Source organism: Ranitomeya imitator, chromosome 2 (assembly GCF_032444005.1).
Source record: "Ranitomeya imitator isolate aRanImi1 chromosome 2, aRanImi1.pri, whole genome shotgun sequence".
NCBI lineage: Eukaryota > Metazoa > Chordata > Amphibia > Anura > Dendrobatidae > Ranitomeya > Ranitomeya imitator.
In genome coordinates, this window is record NC_091283.1 from 133,872,134 (window position 1) to 133,889,279 (window position 17,146).

General features: G+C 47.8%; 1 protein-coding gene across 3 annotated transcripts in view; it reads left to right on the forward strand.

The window, feature by feature from the left end:
• The window catches only part of MED12 (mediator complex subunit 12), a 114,067-nt gene that overhangs the window by 329 nt on the left and 96,592 nt on the right, over positions 1-17,146 (forward strand). The window lies entirely within an intron of this gene.

The window sequence follows — 17,146 nt, forward strand, 5'->3', positions numbered from 1 at the left end:
CGAACACTTAGGGTCACACACAGTCAGTAAACGCTGCGTACATCCACAGCGTCCAGATGTTACAGCTTAGTGGAGGGGATTTCAAGAAATCCCATCTCCACTATGTGTGCGCCGACACCAGCGGAGACGGACATGTGGCGCATCTTTCCAGACCGCAGCATGTCTATTTCTCTTGTGGAGAAACGAGTCTCCGAAGATAAAGGTCACCCGTACAGTGTATTGCATGGGGTCAGTCCGCACGGTTCAGTGACCACATGCGGATTCCCCTGCTGCCAGCAGTAGTTTGGACACAGCGGCCATGTGCTGCATCCAAAGCACTGCCAGTTACTGACCGTGTGTACCTATCCTTAGTGACTTAAATAGGTGAAAAATGACAATATACGTCCTGACTTGTCTTTAAAAGTTAGGAAATGCGGCATTCTGTGACACTGCCTATGCCCTGTGACCCTGCTGACGTTGTTTGTTATCTCATGCAAGAGAATCAGATCCCCGTAGACTAGCACTGATCAGAGTGGCAATTATCAATCGTGTGACCAAGCCCTTTTTAAAGAAAAAAAATTGTCCCTTTACTAAAAACGTCCAGTCTTCCAGACAGTTTTGCACCAGGAGCTAATTTGGCCAGAAAGATCTGATTTATATAGGGACTGACTGTCCAGCATATATAGAAATCATATATTCTTGGCCAAACAAGTTCCTGGTGCAAAACTGGCTGGAGGACTGGGAGAAAACGTAATTATCATCAGCCCCTAGTCAGCCACCAGCCAGTTCTGGACCAGAGGAGGGAAACATGAATATTTAAAGGGTTGTCTACTTTTAACACTGATGACCTATCCTAAGGATAGGTCATCAATGTCTGACTGGTGATGGACCTGCTCACTTACAGAACTGCACAGCACAGCTCAATCTACTGTATAGTGGCCACAACCAGGTTCTGCACATCCGCCCCTTTATTTGAATAGGTGACAAATGTGCAGTATCTGGCCACTATACAGTAGGTGGAGCTGTGCTGTGCTGTAACTGAGCAGTTCTCGATGGCACCAAGAACAGCTGATCTGCGGTGGCGCTGGGTATTGCACCCACATAGATCAGACCTTGATCACCTATCCTGCGGATAGATCAATGTTAAAGTAGTGGACACTTCTTTACATTTATTAAATTTGTCCCTGTGTTGAGATAGATCCCTAACTCACCCAGTGACCCAGATTGCAGCAGATTGAGGCAGTAACGACAAGACACTGCGGCTGACTACTGGTCTGGAGCTGATAAGGTGGAGGCCAGGGGTGTACATAGAAGTCATGTGGCCCCTGAGCAAAAGTCCTAAAAGCCCTGCACATAATATGATGGCTGCACATAATATAATGGCCCCACATACAGTCATGTGCATATGATGGCTCCACATACAGTCCTGCACTTAATATAATGGCCCCACATATAGTCCTGCACATAATATAATGGCCCCACATATAGTCCTGCACATATAATCCTCCGTACATAGTATGATGGCTCGAGATGAGCAAATAGCTTTGGATAAGAGCTTATCTGAATAGCTATAGCGCATACAGAATAGCTGCATAATAGGGAACCCGGATACATGGAGCGCTCCCGATAATCAGCTGTTTGGCGCCGCAGCTGCATGTGTCGTGGCTGTGTGACAGTCACAGCACACGCCTGTGTGTTGGGCTCTCCATGCATGTGTTGTGACTGTCAGCTGATTATCGGGAGCGCTCCAGGTATCCGGGGTCCCGATGCAGCTATTCTGTATGCGCTATAGCTATTCAGATAAGCTCTTATTATTATTATTATTATTTATTGTTATAGCGCCATTTATTCCATGGCGCTTTACATGTGAGCTCTCTTATCCAAAGCTTTTCGATCAATCCTAATGATGGCCCCACACATATATACCCCCATACATAGTGTGATGGCCTATAGATATATATATATATGTATATATATACGCCCCCATACATAGTACTGAAAACAAAGAAATAAAAAAAAAAAACACCTCACCTCTCTTCATTCCCTCGCTGCTCCAGCTGGGCCGCGGCTGCTTGGGCAGGAGAGCGCACGCTCTCTGACCAGGGACGTCCTGCCGCGGTCATATGTCAGCGTGTTCCCGGCTCCAACAACATAGGCATCACAGCGTTCAGTGCCCTGCCCCCAGTGATACAGGCACCCAGAAAATTAAAGGGGCCAGCAGCCATAAAGAAGGGCTGGCGGCCCCCCAAGCAGTGCCACACTGGGCAAGTGCCCGGAAGGGCAGATTAGCAGTCTGGACCTGAGGGCATCCATCCGGGTGCAGTGCTTGGTAACATGTGGGGCGGAGTGGCGCCCGGGGGCAGAGGAATGCGGGGACAATGGGGAAGGGGAGCTCACCAATGGGCAGAGCAGCTGCACATGTCCCCTTCTCCTATTGGTGGAAATACCACAGGCCCTGCCGATCAGTTCAGACCTGTGTATAGGGGGTGCTGTAACCCTGGGTTGTGGGGTCCAGGTATGACCTGCTATAGCCCATGGACTCCAGCTCACTGCTGCTTAAAGGGGCCAGTCAGCAGGTCAGAAGTGGCCAGTGTCTGCTCTTTTGTTCCCACTCCTCCCCTGAGGACTCAGAGTTTTGTTTTCTAAGTTTCCAATATGGTCTTTGTTTATTGCTACTTTTTATGGTCTTTACAAAGGGGGCATGGCTGACAGGGTAACTGTACACGCCAACAGCCTGAAGACTCACCCCCAGAGTCCTGTTAGCTATGCCCCTTTGGAAAGATGATAAAAAGTAACACAAAATGTAAAAGCCCATATCTCTGGAACCGTACAGTGAATTTAATAAAATTAAAATATTCAGGAGATCAGCAAGAATAAAATAAGAGCAAAAACTGGACAAACGTTTTACCTAGTGACAGGTCCCCTCTAAAGGGATAGTAGTCGGGGAGTCAGATGTCTGCCGCCACCATCGATCCAAAAGCATGAAATGTTTATGGTGCTAGCTTCTCCTTGCATAAAGTTCCCTGGCACTACTGTGCTCCGGACCGACAACTATTCTGTATTGGGTCCAGGGTGGAAACCAGTAAAGGGAATGTTATCGCCTCTTCGGTTTTTTGATCAGTCACAATCCTTAACATTAAATGACAAAACCCCTTTAACTTCTAACAGCCATCGGACGTACTATTGCGCCGATGGCAGTATCCTGCGCTTTGATGTGGGCTCTGGCGGTGAGTCCAACTCAAAGCCGTCGCATGTCAGCTGTTTTGAACAGCTAACATGTGCCCGCAATAGGCACCCGTGCCTATTAACTAGTTAAATGCCTCTGTCAAACTCTGACAGCGACATTTAACAAGCACTTCCGGCCATCGGGCCAGAAATACGCGCACTGGTGACCCCCGTCACATGATCGGGGGTCATCGGTGCATCAGCATGACAACCAGAGGTCTCCTTGAGACCCCTATGGTTGTTGATGCCAGATTGCTGTGAGCGCCACCTTGTGGTCAGTGCTCATAGCAATGCAGGAATTCAGCTACATAGGAGCGATCTGAGCATTGCTTCTATGTAGCAGAGCCGATCAAATTGTGGCAGCTTCCAGCCTCCCATGGAGACTTTTGAAGCATTCCAAAAGTTAAAAAAAAAAAAAAGTTTTTAAAAATATCAAAATAATAAGTTCAAATCACCCCCCTTTTGCCCCATTCAAATAAAACAATAAAAATAAAATCAAACATAGACATATTTGGTATCGCCGCATTCACAATCACCCGATCTATCAATAAAAAAAGCATTAACCTGATCGCAAAACGGCGCAGCAAAAAAAAAAAAAATCAAAACCCCAGAATTACGTTTTTTTTTCTTGTGGCATTGCATTAAAAGATTACATGTGCACAAAAATTCTATAATTAAAAATGTCAGCTCGGCACGCAAAAAATAAGCCATCACCCAACCCCAGATCACGAAAAATCAAGATGCTACGGGTCTCGGAAAATGGCACAAATTTTTTTTTTTTTTCACCGCTTAGATAAAAAAGAACCTAGATATGTTTGGTGTCTATGAACCCTTAATGACCTGGAGAATCACAACGGCAGGGCAGATCAGTTTTAGCATTCAGTGAACCTAGTAAAAAAAAGCCAAACAAAAAAGTGTGGGATTGCACTTTTTTTTGCAATTTCACCGCACTAGGAATTGTTTTCCTGTTTTCTGTTACACGACATGGTAAAACCAATGGTGGCGTACAAATGTACAACGAGTTCCGCAAAAAATAAGCTCTCACATGGCCATATTCACATAAAAATAAAAATGTTATGGCTCTGTGAAGGAGGGGAGTGAAAAACGAAAATGCAAAACCGAAAAAAGCTCCGAGGGTTAAATATAAATGTGTAATAGATGCAGGTTCGAGTGCTGTGCTCCCCGTATATCCCAAGTATGGGGTCCTGCCACGTGCTTTTGCCAGCTATGCAGGCGCCCCTGTCTGTACGTGTCCACAGTTAAGGTACCGTCACACAGTGGCACTTTGGTCGCTATGACGGCACGATCCGTGACGCTCCAGCATCGCACCATTATCGCTCCAGCGTCGTAGACTGCTGTCACACTTTGCAATGCATGACGCTGGAGCGATAATTTCATGACGTGTTTGCGATGTAGAAGCCGTTGGTTACTATGCGCACATCGTATACAATATCATGCACACCTTTGTTACACCATGCGATCATGCCGCCACAGCGGGACACTAGACGACGAAAGAAAGTTTCAAACAATCTGCTACAACGTACGATTCTCAGCGGGGTCCCTGATCGCAGGAGCGTGTCAGACACAGCGAGATCGTAAGTATATCGCTGGAGCGTCACGGATCGTGCCGTCGTAGCGACCAAAGTGCCACTGTGAGACGGTACCCTTAAAGGGAATCTGTCACCCATTTTCCGCCTATAAGCTAAGGCCACATACATTATTGGCTTATCTACAGTATTCTGTAATGCTGTAGATAAGCTCCCGATGTAACCTGCAAGATAAGAAAAACAAGTTATTTTATACTCACCCAGGGCGGTTCTGGTGCGGGACTGATGGGCATCACGGTCCGGCCCGGGGCCTCCGATCTTCATACGATGACGTCCTCTTCTTGTCTTCCTGTTGTGGCTCCGGCGCAGGCGTACTTTGTCTGCCCTGTTGAGGGTAGCATAAAGTATTGCAGGCGCTGGGCCTCTCTGACCTTTCCCAGCGGCTGCGCACTGCAGTACTTTGCTATCCAGCTATCTTATATCCCTTCAGTGCTGAATCCTTATCTTTCCTGATCACTGCTGTCTGGGTGCTAGGAGAGCAGGATTTTCTCTTATCTTTGTGCTGTGTATGGAGAGATCACTGCAGCTGGCTCCCCCATCCAGCTTAATCAATTGCAAATTACAGATACACCATACAGAGGGAAAAACTGGTGACAATGCAGGATACAAGTCACATAATGGCCAGTGACTGTGATACTTCCTCATGTACTCACAGGACAGCTTATTCTGAAACCTTAAGGTACCTTCACACTCAGCGACGCTGCAGCGATACCGACAACGATGTCGATCGCTGCAGCGTCGCTGTTTGGTCGCTGGAGAGCTGTCACACAGACAGCTCTCCAGCGACCAACGATGCCGGTAACCAGGGTAAACATCGGGTTACTAAGCGCAGGGCCGCGCTTAGTAACCCGATGTTTACCCTGGTTACCATCGTAAAAGTAAAAAAAACAAACACTACATACTTACCTTCCGCTGTCTGTCCTCGGCGCTCTGCTTTCCTGCACTGACTGTGAGCACAGCAGCCGGAAAGCAGAGCGGTGACGTCACCGCTGTGCTCTGCTTTCCGGCTGGCCGGCGCTCACAGCCAGTGCAGGAAAGCACAGCGCCGAGGACAGACAGCGGAAGGTAAGTATGTAGTGTTTTTTTTTTTTACTTTTACGCTGGTAACCAGGGCCCTGCGCTTAGTAAACCGTCACACACGCCGATTCAGCGATGTCTGCAGGAAGTCCAGCGATGAAATAAAGTTCTGGACTTTCTGCAGCGACCAACGACATCACAGCAGGATCCTGATCGCTGCTGCCTGTCAAACTGAACGATATCGCTAGCCAGGACGCTGCAACGTCACGGATCGCTAGCGATATCGTTCAGTGTGAAGGTACCTTTAATCAATAGTAATGATGTAAGCATGTAATATAATATATTTATTATATATTTTATGTCTTTTCTTTCATCATCCTCTGGGGGCTGCCACTTGTGTGCAATGTGTCAGAGCAAATTCGTTCATGGGATCAGCATAGGATAACAATAACACTATTTACAAATTGCTTAAGGCAAAAAATTCCTACCTAAAGATCCCTTAAATTAAAGTATAACTTTTTATTAAATCTTATAATATATGAGTGTATGTGCTCTATCACTAACACACATAGTGTGAGGTCATTGAGCTATCTGTCTTGCTCCAGGAGATTTCCTGTTTAATAATTGGTGATTCTTATTTAGATCTCCAGATAGTGGTGCTGATTTGGGATATAATCATATTGCTAGATAGTCACAAACTCTGTGGTTGTATATCAGTATGTATGTAACTAGTTATCTAAAGTGATTACGTAGGTTTGTTCTTTCTGTGTATCGTAATTATGTAAACTTCCTTGGGGGGCAAATCACAAGATCATACACAACTTATGTAACTATTTGTCTAGGGAACTAGATTAGTTCTTTTGTATATTTGGCAATTTGTAAATAATGTGTCAGAATGCGACACTTAAGGTACCGTCACACTCAGCGACGCTGCAGCGATATAGACAACGAGCCAATCGCTGGAGCGTCGCTGTTTAGGTCGCTGTAGAGACGTCAAACACAGCAACTCCAGAACGATGCAGGAGCGATCCAGTGACGTAACGGCGACTCACTTATCGTTCTCGCTGGTTGTTAGCTCCATGTCAAACAGCCGGAGTGTACCGATCCGACACACATCTAGGGGCCCTATGCTCGTTGCAGGCGTCGTTGCTTTTGATGTCAAACATGACGATACACGCCGACCTGGCGACGAAATAAAGTTCTGGACTTCTAGCTCCGACCAGCGATGTCACAGCGGGATCCAGATCGCTGCTGCGTGTCAAACACAACGAGATCGCTATCCAGGACGCTGCAACGTCACGGATTGTTGTCGTTCTCTTTGCAAAGTTGCTGAGTGTGACGGTACCTTAACCCCTTAGCGACCGCCGATACGCCTTTTAACGGCGCTGTGGAAAAAGTAAATAGCGCCCCCCAGAGTCGGATTTTCTCCGGGGTCTCGGCTGCCGGGGGTAGCCGAGACCCCAGAGAACATGATTCGGGGTTTTTTTTACCCACCCCGCTTTTGCGATCGCCGGTAATTAACCGTTTACCGGCGATCGCAAAAAAAAAAAACAAAAACGTGATTTCTTTTTAATTTCTCTGTCCTCCGATGTAATCGCACATCGGAGGACAGAGAAAAGGGGTCCCAGGTAGCCCCCCAATACTTACCTATGTAAGACTCATGCTGGTGTGGTAGATGGAGGCAGGTATATCTCACCCAGGTGTTTGTCCTATGTGAATTAGGCCACTCAGTATCTTCAGGGTGCTAATGGGTTAATGATTGCAGGAATAAAAGATGACCAGCTGGGTGTTTCCAGTGTCTGCCTGGGGCACACAGATTGCCTGCCTGTGTGAGACAAACGTGAGTGAAGAGCTCTGCTCAAGATCTGTATGATGTTAGCTGGGTGGGAGAAGCCCCCCCAGTTGTTGAGATAGCAACGTATTTGTTTAGTTAGTGCCGGACAGGCTAGGGTTTATTTTTATGTTTTGTTTTGTGTTGCTTTCACGTTAATAAATCTGACCTGAGGTCAGCCTGCTCAGAAACCTGCTGTACGCCTCAGATTCAATGCACAAACCACGTGTCCTTTGACCCCAGCAAAGGCGATCCCAGAGTGTTTTGTCACATTGTGGTGGAGAACGCGGGCATACCGTGGCACAGGCGACAGCATGGAAGACGTGGTGAAAGCCTTAGTACAGTCCACTGCCGTACAGCAGCAGGCCACTGCCGCACAGCACGAAGCTAATCGCTTGATGGCCGCACAGCTGAAGGAGTTACTGGACATGACGGTTGCAGACCGCCAACTTCTCCAACAGGTGGCGCAGCGCCTGGTGAGCATGCCTGACGCTGACCCGGAAGCAGAGTCCAGAAGGATCCATGTGAGTCGATACTGGCAAAAGCTGACTGCAGAAGATGACGTCGAGGCATATCTGACAACTTTTGAGCGGACGGCATTGAGAGAGAAGTGGCCGAAGGCACGATGGGCCGATTTGATTGCCCCGTTTCTCTCCGGCGAGGCCCAAAAAGCTTACCATGATTTGGACCCGGAGGTCGCTCAGGACTTTGAGAAGCTGAAAGCTGAGATCCTGGCCCGGCTGGGTGTGACGACGGCTGTCCGTGCACAGAGGGTACATCAGTGGACATACCAGCAAGATAAACCAGCGCGGTCTCAGATGTTCGACCTGATCTACTTGACAAAGAAATGGCTGCAACCCGAGGTACTGACAATACCCGAAATAATCCAGCGGGTTGTCCTGGACAAGTACCTGAGAGTACTACCCCCAGCGCTGAAAAGGTGGGTAAGCCAAGGAAATCCCACGACAGCGGATCAACTTGTGGAGTTGGTCGAGCGTTATTCCGTGGCAGAAGGACTTCCCGACGACACCGCCAAACCCCGGACTGTGCCTCCTCCTCGTGGAACCGGTAAGACTGTTCCAGGGACCACGGGTGAAGGAAAATCGCTTAAAACTGTGGGGGAGGAGTCCGGGACTGCTCGCACTCCGAGACCAAGAGTATTGGACGGTGGTCTCAGTAGGGGACCAGTTAGGTGTTTCCGCTGCCATGAGAAGGGTCATGTTTCTGCGAACTGTCCTGTTACCGCTGAACCCATGCAGTGCGACGTTATAGACTCTAGAAAACGCATGTCTTTGGTTACACAGCTAGTGAGTGTGAATGCGGGTCAAAATGATACAGTGAAACACCTGTGTGAATTATCTGTTGATGGGAAAAATGTTGTGGCATTACTAGACTCTGGAAGTGTGGTGACTCTGGTGAAAGCTAGTCTGGTGGCACTTCCGTCTGGTCCGTCTGACAAGTTTTCTGTGACGTGTGTGCATGGTGACACCCGCTCGTACTTAACAGCGGTCATATGGATTTCTACTCCCTATGGGTCAGTGCAGCACAAAGTGGGACTCGTTCCCGCATTGTTACAGGATGTAATCCTGGGCAGGGATTTTCCCTATTTCTGGCAGTTGTGGGAGAATCAGTTACTCCTTCACGGTAGCTGTACCCGTGAATCTTCTCCCATGCCATCTGGAGGTCCCGAGTCCCTAGAGGAGACCCCACAGGAAGATGTTGCTGGGGAGGTTAATGAATCTAACCATCAGTACCCCTTCTCCGTCATGGCGGGGGAAACAGAGGAAACTGAGGAACCTCAGCGAGAGGCGGAGGCAGACAGCCATCCGGCACCCTGCCTGCCAGATTTGGGAGTCCAGGTGGATGACTTCCACAGCGAGCAAATGAAAGATCCTACCCTGACTCCGGCTAGGAAAAATGTAAAAATGATAGATGGGGTACCCGTAGAACCTGACACTAGGCTATCGTACCCGTATATGGTTCTTGAAAATGATTTGCTCTACCAGGTAGAAAAAAAGGGGGAAGACACAGTGCAACGGTTAGTGGTACCCAAACCTTATCGGCGGAAGGTACTGGATTTGGCCCACGGACATATAATGGGGGGACATCTGGGGGTACAGAAAACCACAGAAAGGATATTGCATTGTTTTGTGTGGCCTGGAATACATTGTGATGTGCGTAACTATTGTGAGTCCTGTCCAGAGTGCCAAATCGCGGCCCCTAAATCTCAGTTCCGTAGCCCTTTGGTACCCCTTCCTATCATCGGGGTCCCTTTTGAGAGAATTGGGATGGATTTGGTTGGGCCCCTTCCCCGATCCGCACGTGGGCACCAACATATCCTCGTCATCATGGACTATGCCACTCGTTACCCGGAAGCCGTCCCTTTGCGTAACACAGCTACCAAGACGATCGCCAAGGAATTGGTACAAGTGTTTAGTCGGGTGGGAATTCCAAAACAGATACTCACCGACCAGGGGACTCCCTTTATGTCGAGGGTAATGAAGGAGCTCTGCAGGCTCTTACAAATAGACCCGTTGCGTACGTCTGTCTATCACCCTCAAACAGATGGCCTGGTTGAGCGCTTCAACAAAACCTTAAAACAGATGCTCCGGAAGGCGATAGACAAAGATGGGAAGAACTGGGATTACTTGTTACCCTATTTGCTGTTTGCCATTAGGGAAGTTCACCAGTCTTCCACAGGATTTTCGCCTTTCGAACTGTTGTACGCCCGTCGTCCCCGGGGACTGCTGGACGTCGCAAAAGAAACCTGGGAAGGTCAAGTCACTCCCTTTAAAACGGTGATCGACCATGTAACACAAATGCAGGATCGTATTGCCGCTGTCATGCCCATTGTTAGGGACCATATGTTACAGGCCCAGGGAGCACAGAGGCAAAGTTATGATAGAGGCGCTAAGGTCCGTATATTTGCACCCGGCGATAGGGTGTTGGTCCTAATCCCTACGGTGGATAGTAAATTCCTGGCGAAATGGCAGGGCCCATTTGAGGTCCGAGAAAGAGTTGGTGAAGTGAACTATAAAGTGTACCAGCCGGGTAAGAGAAAACCGGAACAGATTTATCATGTGAATCTGATAAAATCCTGGAAAGACCGCTCTGCCCTAACGGCGGATCTGCCCCGTCCGGTTTGTTCACCTACTGTACCAGAGGTGCAGGTTGCTGAGACTCTCTCAGAACGACAAAAATCTGAGGTTAAGCAATTTTTGTTACAGAACCGACAGTTTTTCTCCGAAAAACCTGGCCGGACGAAGTTGGTGAAACATGAGATTGTCACAGAGCCTGGCGTCACTGTTCATGTGAAGCCCTACCGGATTCCGGAAGCCCGCCGTGAAGCCGTCTCCCGGGAAGTGATGGCAATGTTGGACTTAGGAGTCATTGAGGAGTCACACAGCGCCTGGTCCAGTCCAATTGTGTTGATACCTAAACCGGATGGCTCCATCCGGTTTTGTAATGACTTTAGGAAACTGAATGCAGTTTCTAAATTTGATGCGTACCCTATGCCCCGGGTCGATGAGTTGATCGACCGGCTTGGTAAAGCCCGATACATTACGACCCTGGATTTAACAAAGGGGTACTGGCAGATTCCTCTGGCCGAGGCGGCCAGAGAGAAGACGGCATTTGCTACACCGGAAGGTCTGTTCCAGTATGTCTATATGCCGTTTGGACTTCACGGAGCTCCCGCAACGTTCCAGAGATTGATGGATCGAGTCTTGAGGCCTCACAGACAGTACGCTTCTGCCTACCTGGATGACATCGTAATTTACAGCATGGACTGGGAATCTCATCTCCAGAAGGTACAAGCCGTGATTGATGACCTGCGAGATGCAGGTTTAACGGCAAACCCCAAGAAATGCCACATCGGGCTTGAAGAAGCCCGATACTTGGGCTACGTGATTGGCCGAGGAGTGGTTAAACCCCAGATCGACAAAATACAGGCAATTCAGGGCTGGCCACAACCAGTGAACAAGAAACAAGTGCAGGCTTTCCTGGAGATTGCCGGCTATTATCGCCGGTTCATACCCAATTTTGCAGCCATGGCTACTCCCTTGACGGATCTTACCAAGGGGAAGGGTTCCGTCATGGTAAAATGGACCTCAGCTGCTGAAGAGGCCTTCCACAGCCTGAAACGGGCTTTGTGCTCTCAGCCCGTACTAGTGACTCCTGATTTCAGCAGCGAGTTTGTGGTACAAACTGATGCCTCTGATACTGGTGTCGGAGCTGTACTTTCCCAGGTGAGGGACGGAGTCGAACACCCGGTCCTCTATCTCAGTCGGAAACTGAATGTACATGAGCAGAGGTATGCCGTGGTTGAAAAAGAGTGCCTAGCCATTAAATGGGCTCTCGACTCCCTAAAGTATTACCTGGCTGGTAGGAAGTTTAGGCTGGTCACAGACCATGCCCCTCTCAAGTGGATGCACCTCCACAAGGACCGTAATAGTCGGGTAACCAGGTGGTTCCTTGCCCTGCAGGCTTACTCTTTTACGGTGGAGCACCGACCTGGGGTGCAGATGGGGAACGCCGATGCCCTATCCCGAGTGCACTGTTTCAAAAGTGTTCTTGCTCGACCGGAGTGGTCTGAGCAAGGGGGGGGGGGGGGATATGTAAGACTCATGCTGGTGTGGTAGATGGAGGCAGGTATATCTCACCCAGGTGTTTGTCCTATGTGAATTAGGCCACTCAGTATCTTCAGGGTGCTAATGGGTTAATGATTGCAGGAATAAAAGATGACCAGCTGGGTGTTTCCAGTGTCTGCCTGGGGCACACAGATTGCCTGCCTGTGTGAGACAAACGTGAGTGAAGAGCTCTGCTCAAGATCTGTATGATGTTAGCTGGGTGGGAGAAGCCCCCCCAGTTGTTGAGATAGCAACGTATTTGTTTAGTTAGTGCCGGACAGGCTAGGGTTTATTTTTATGTTTTGTTTTGTGTTGCTTTCACGTTAATAAATCTGACCTGAGGTCAGCCTGCTCAGAAACCTGCTGTACGCCTCAGATTCAATGCACAAACCACGTGTCCTTTGACCCCAGCAAAGGCGATCCCAGAGTGTTTTGTCACACCTATCTCCCCCGATGCTCCTCGTGGCTCCCAGTGGGTGCCGCCATCTTCAGAATGGCGGGCGCATGCGCAGTGCGCCCGCCGGCCGGCCCCGTGAGAATTTTTGGGGTCTCGGCTGCCGGGGGTAGCCGAGACCCCAAAGAGCATGATCGGGGTCGGTTTTAGCGACCCCTGTTTTGCGATCGCCGGTAATTAACTGTTTACCGGCGACCGCAAAAAAAAAAAAAAAAAGCTAAGTGTAATTCTCTGTCCTCTGATGTGATCGCACATCAGAGGACCGAGAAATAGGGGGATTCGGGGACCCTGTCATACTCACCTGTGTCCCTGGGTCCTTCTGCTGCTCCTCCTGGCCGCCGGCGTCTTCTGGGGAAAAGAAAATGGCGGGCGCATGCGCAGTGCGCCCGCCATCTGTCTCCATCTGCCGGCCGGCAGGAGAAGAGCAGTTGGGGCTAAAATTAGGGGTAGGGTTAGGGTTAGGGCTAAATTTAGGGTTAGGGTTGGCGCTAAATTTAGGGTTAGGCTTCTTTCACACTTACGTCGGTACGGGGCCATCGCAATGCATCGGCCCGACATACCGACGCACGTTGTGAAAATTGTGCACAACGTGGGCAGCGGATGTAGTTTTTCAACGCATCCGCTGCCCAATCTATGTCCTGGGGAGGAGGGGGCGGAGTTACGGCCACGCATGCACGGTCAGAAACGGCGGATGCGACGTACAAAAAAACGTTACATTGAACGTTTTTTGGTGCTGACGGTCCGCCAAAACACTGATCCAGTGCACGACGGACGCGACGTGTGGCCATCCGTCACGATCCGTCGGCAATACAAGTCTATGGGCAAAAAACGCATCCTGCGGGCACATTTGCAGGATCCGTTTCTTGTCCGAAGCGACGGATGCCAAACGACGCAAGTGTGAAAGTAGCCTTAGGGTTAGGGTTGGGGCTAAAGTTAGGGCTAGGGTTGGGGCTAAAGTTAGGGTTAGAGTTGGGATTAGGGTTAGGGTTTGGATTAGGGTTGGTATTAGGGTTAGGGTTGGCATTAGGGTTACGCTTGGGATTAGGGTTAGGTTTGGGATTAGGGTTAAGGTTAGGGTTGTGATTAGGGGTGTATTGGGATTAGGGTAAGGTTTGAGGTTAGGGTTGAGATTAGGATTAGGGGTGTGTTGGATTTAGTGTTTTGATTAGGGTTATGGTTAGGGTTGACATTAGGGTGGTTTTGGGGTAAGGGTTGTGATTATGGTTAGGGTTAGTGATTAGGATTATGGATCAGGTTGGGATTAGGGTTAGGGGTGTGTTGGGGTTAGGGTTGGAGCTAGAATTGGGGGGTTTCCACTGTTTAGGTACATCAGGGGGTCTCCAAACACGACAGCCAATTTTGCGCTCAAAAAGTCAAATGGTGCTCCCTCCCTTCTGAGCTCTGCCGTGCGCCCAAACAGTGGGTTACCCCCACATATGGGGCATCAGCATACTCGGGATAAATTGGACAACAACTTCTGGGGTCCAATTTCTCTTGTTACCCTTGTGAAAATAAAAACCTGGGGGCTACAAAATCCTTTTTTGGAAATATATATATATATATATATATATATATATATATATATATATATATATATATATATATATATTTTTATGACTCTGCATTATGAACTTCTGTGAAGCACTTGGGCATTCAAAGTTCTCACCACACATCTATATAAGTTCCTTGGGGGGTTTAGTTTCCAAAACGCAACAGGGGCTCTGCAAACGCAACATAATGCCCACAGACCATTCTATCAAAGTCTGCATTCCAAAACGGCGCTCCTTCCCTTCCGAGCTCTGCCGTGCGCCCAAACAGTGATTTACCCCCACATATGGGGCATCAGCATACTCAGGATAAATTGGACAACAACTTTCGTGGTCCAATTTCTCCTGTTACCCTTGTGAAAATAAAAACTTGGGGGCTACAATATCTTTTTTGTGGAAAAAAAAATATTTTTTATTTTCATGACTCTGCATTCAAAGTTCTCACCACACATCTAGATAAGTTCCATGGGGGGTCTAGTTTCCAAAATGGGGTCACTTGTGGGGGATTTCTACTGTTTAGGCACATCAGGGGCTCTCCAAACGCGACATGGCGTCCGATCTCAATTCCAGCCAATTCTACATTGAAAAAGTAAAACGGCACTCTTTCTCTTCCAAGCTCTGCGGTGCGCCCAAACAGTGGTTTACCCCCACATATTGGGTATCGACGTACTCAGGAGAAATTGCACAACAACTTTAGTGGTCTAATTTCTCCTGTTACCCTTGTGAAAATAAAAATTTGTGGGCAAAAAGATCATTTTTGTAGAAAAATGCGATTTTTTTTTTTTTTTTTTTTTTTTTTTCACGGCTCTACGTTATAAACTTCTGTGGAGCACATGGGGATTCAAAGTGCTCACCACACATCTAGATAAGTTACTTAAGGGGTCTAGTTTCCAAAATGGTGTCACTTGTGGGGGGTTTCCACTGTTTAGGCACATCAGGGGCTCTCCAAACGTGACATGGCGTCCGATCTCAATTCCAGCCAATTCTGCATTGAAAAAGTCAAACGGCGCTCCTTCACTTCTAAGTTCTGCGGTGCGCCCAAAAAGTGGTCTACCCCCACATATGGGGTATTGGCGTATTCAGGAGAAATTGCATAACAAAATTTATGGTTACATTTCTGTTTTTACACTTGTGAAAATAAAAAAAATGGTTCTGAATTAAGATGTTTGCAAAAAAAAGTTAAATGTTCATTTTTTCCTTCCACATTGTTTCAGTTCCTGTGAAGCACGTAAAGGGTTAATAAACTTCTTGAATGTGGTTTTGAGAACCTTGAGGGGTGCAGTTTTTAGAATGGTGTCACACTTGGGTATTTTCTATCATATAGACCCCTCAAAATGACTTCAGATGAGATGTGGTCCCTAAAAAAAAAAATGGTGTTGTAAAAATGAGAAATTGCTGGTCAACTTTTAACCCTTATAACTCCCTAACAAAAAAAAATTTTGTTTCCAAAATTGTGCTGATGTAAAGTAGACATGTGGGAAATGTTATTTATTAACTATTTTTTGTGACATATCTCTCTGATTTAAGGGCATAAAAATACAAAGTTTGAAAATTGCAAAGTTTTAAAATTTTTTGCCATATTTCCGTTTTTTTCATAAATAATCGCAAGTAATATCGAAGAAATGTTACCACTAACATGAAGTACAATATGTCAGGAAAAAACAATCTCAGAATCAGCGGGATCCGTTGAAGCGTTCCAGAGTTATAACCTCATAAAGTGACAGTGGTCAGAATTGCAAAAATTGGCTCGGTCATTAAGTACCAAATTGGCTCTGTCACTAAGGGGTTAAGGCTGGAGTCACACTACAGCGAGATACGGCCGAGTCTCGCAGGTTAAAACCAAGCTCTGGCACCGGCACTCCGCAGTGGAGCGTGCGGCTCCATGTATTGCTATGCGGCCGCACGCTCCGCACCAGAGTGCCGGTGCCAGCGCTTGGTTTTAACCTGCGAGACTCGGCTGTATCTCGCTGTGTGTGATCCCGGCCTTACTCACAGCAAATTCAGGCCATAAGAGAGTAGGGTCAATGTCCAACCCTATTATGGGGTGCTCCCACTGTCATGCCCAGTAGAAAAGTGTAGCTAGGCGCCATTTTCTTGTAGCCCTGCAATATGGACCAAGCTGCAATTTCCCTTTCCTGTCAGGATCTCGCTGTGATGTGGATATTATTCAGTGGTGGCGGCAGGTCAGGCAGCAGACTGGTGGTGATGGCGGCAAGTCAGTCAGTAGAGTGGCGGCGGCAGCTTAGGCAGCAGAATGGTGGGGATGGGGGCAGGTTGGGCAAACTTCTTGAATGTGGTTTTGAACACCTTGAGGGGTGTCACTTTTGGGTATTTTCTGTCATATAGACCCCTCAAAGTCACTTCAAATGTGATGTGGTCCCTAAAAAAATAAAAAAAAAAAAAAAAAAATGTTTGCCTGAGGAAGTCACCTTGAGCGTGTCGATACGTGTGTGTTTCCCTAGCTGTATTCAGCATTCTGCTCACCAGGATCCTTATGGCTGCACAGCGCTGCTTTAGACATAAACCGTATGTGGTAACCGGTCACTACCTTGGCCCACAGCACTTATGGACTGTTTCACATATCTGCCCAATAGCTTTAAAATGTGATATATTTACTCATTGTAGGCTTTGTTTGATAGACGGCGTATATTGACCATCTTTTATGTGGCTGGCAGCACAGCATCCACAGAGGTACCAATTTCTGGCTTGTATGAATTGCTATTACAGGTCACCGTTTCTTGTACTTACCGTATATTCCAGTTTGGGCCATCTTGATCCAATATTGATGGTGTCTTTTGACGAACTGTGATTACTTCGGGAAAGACCATAATTTATGATCAGGCTCTTGCTAGCATTGG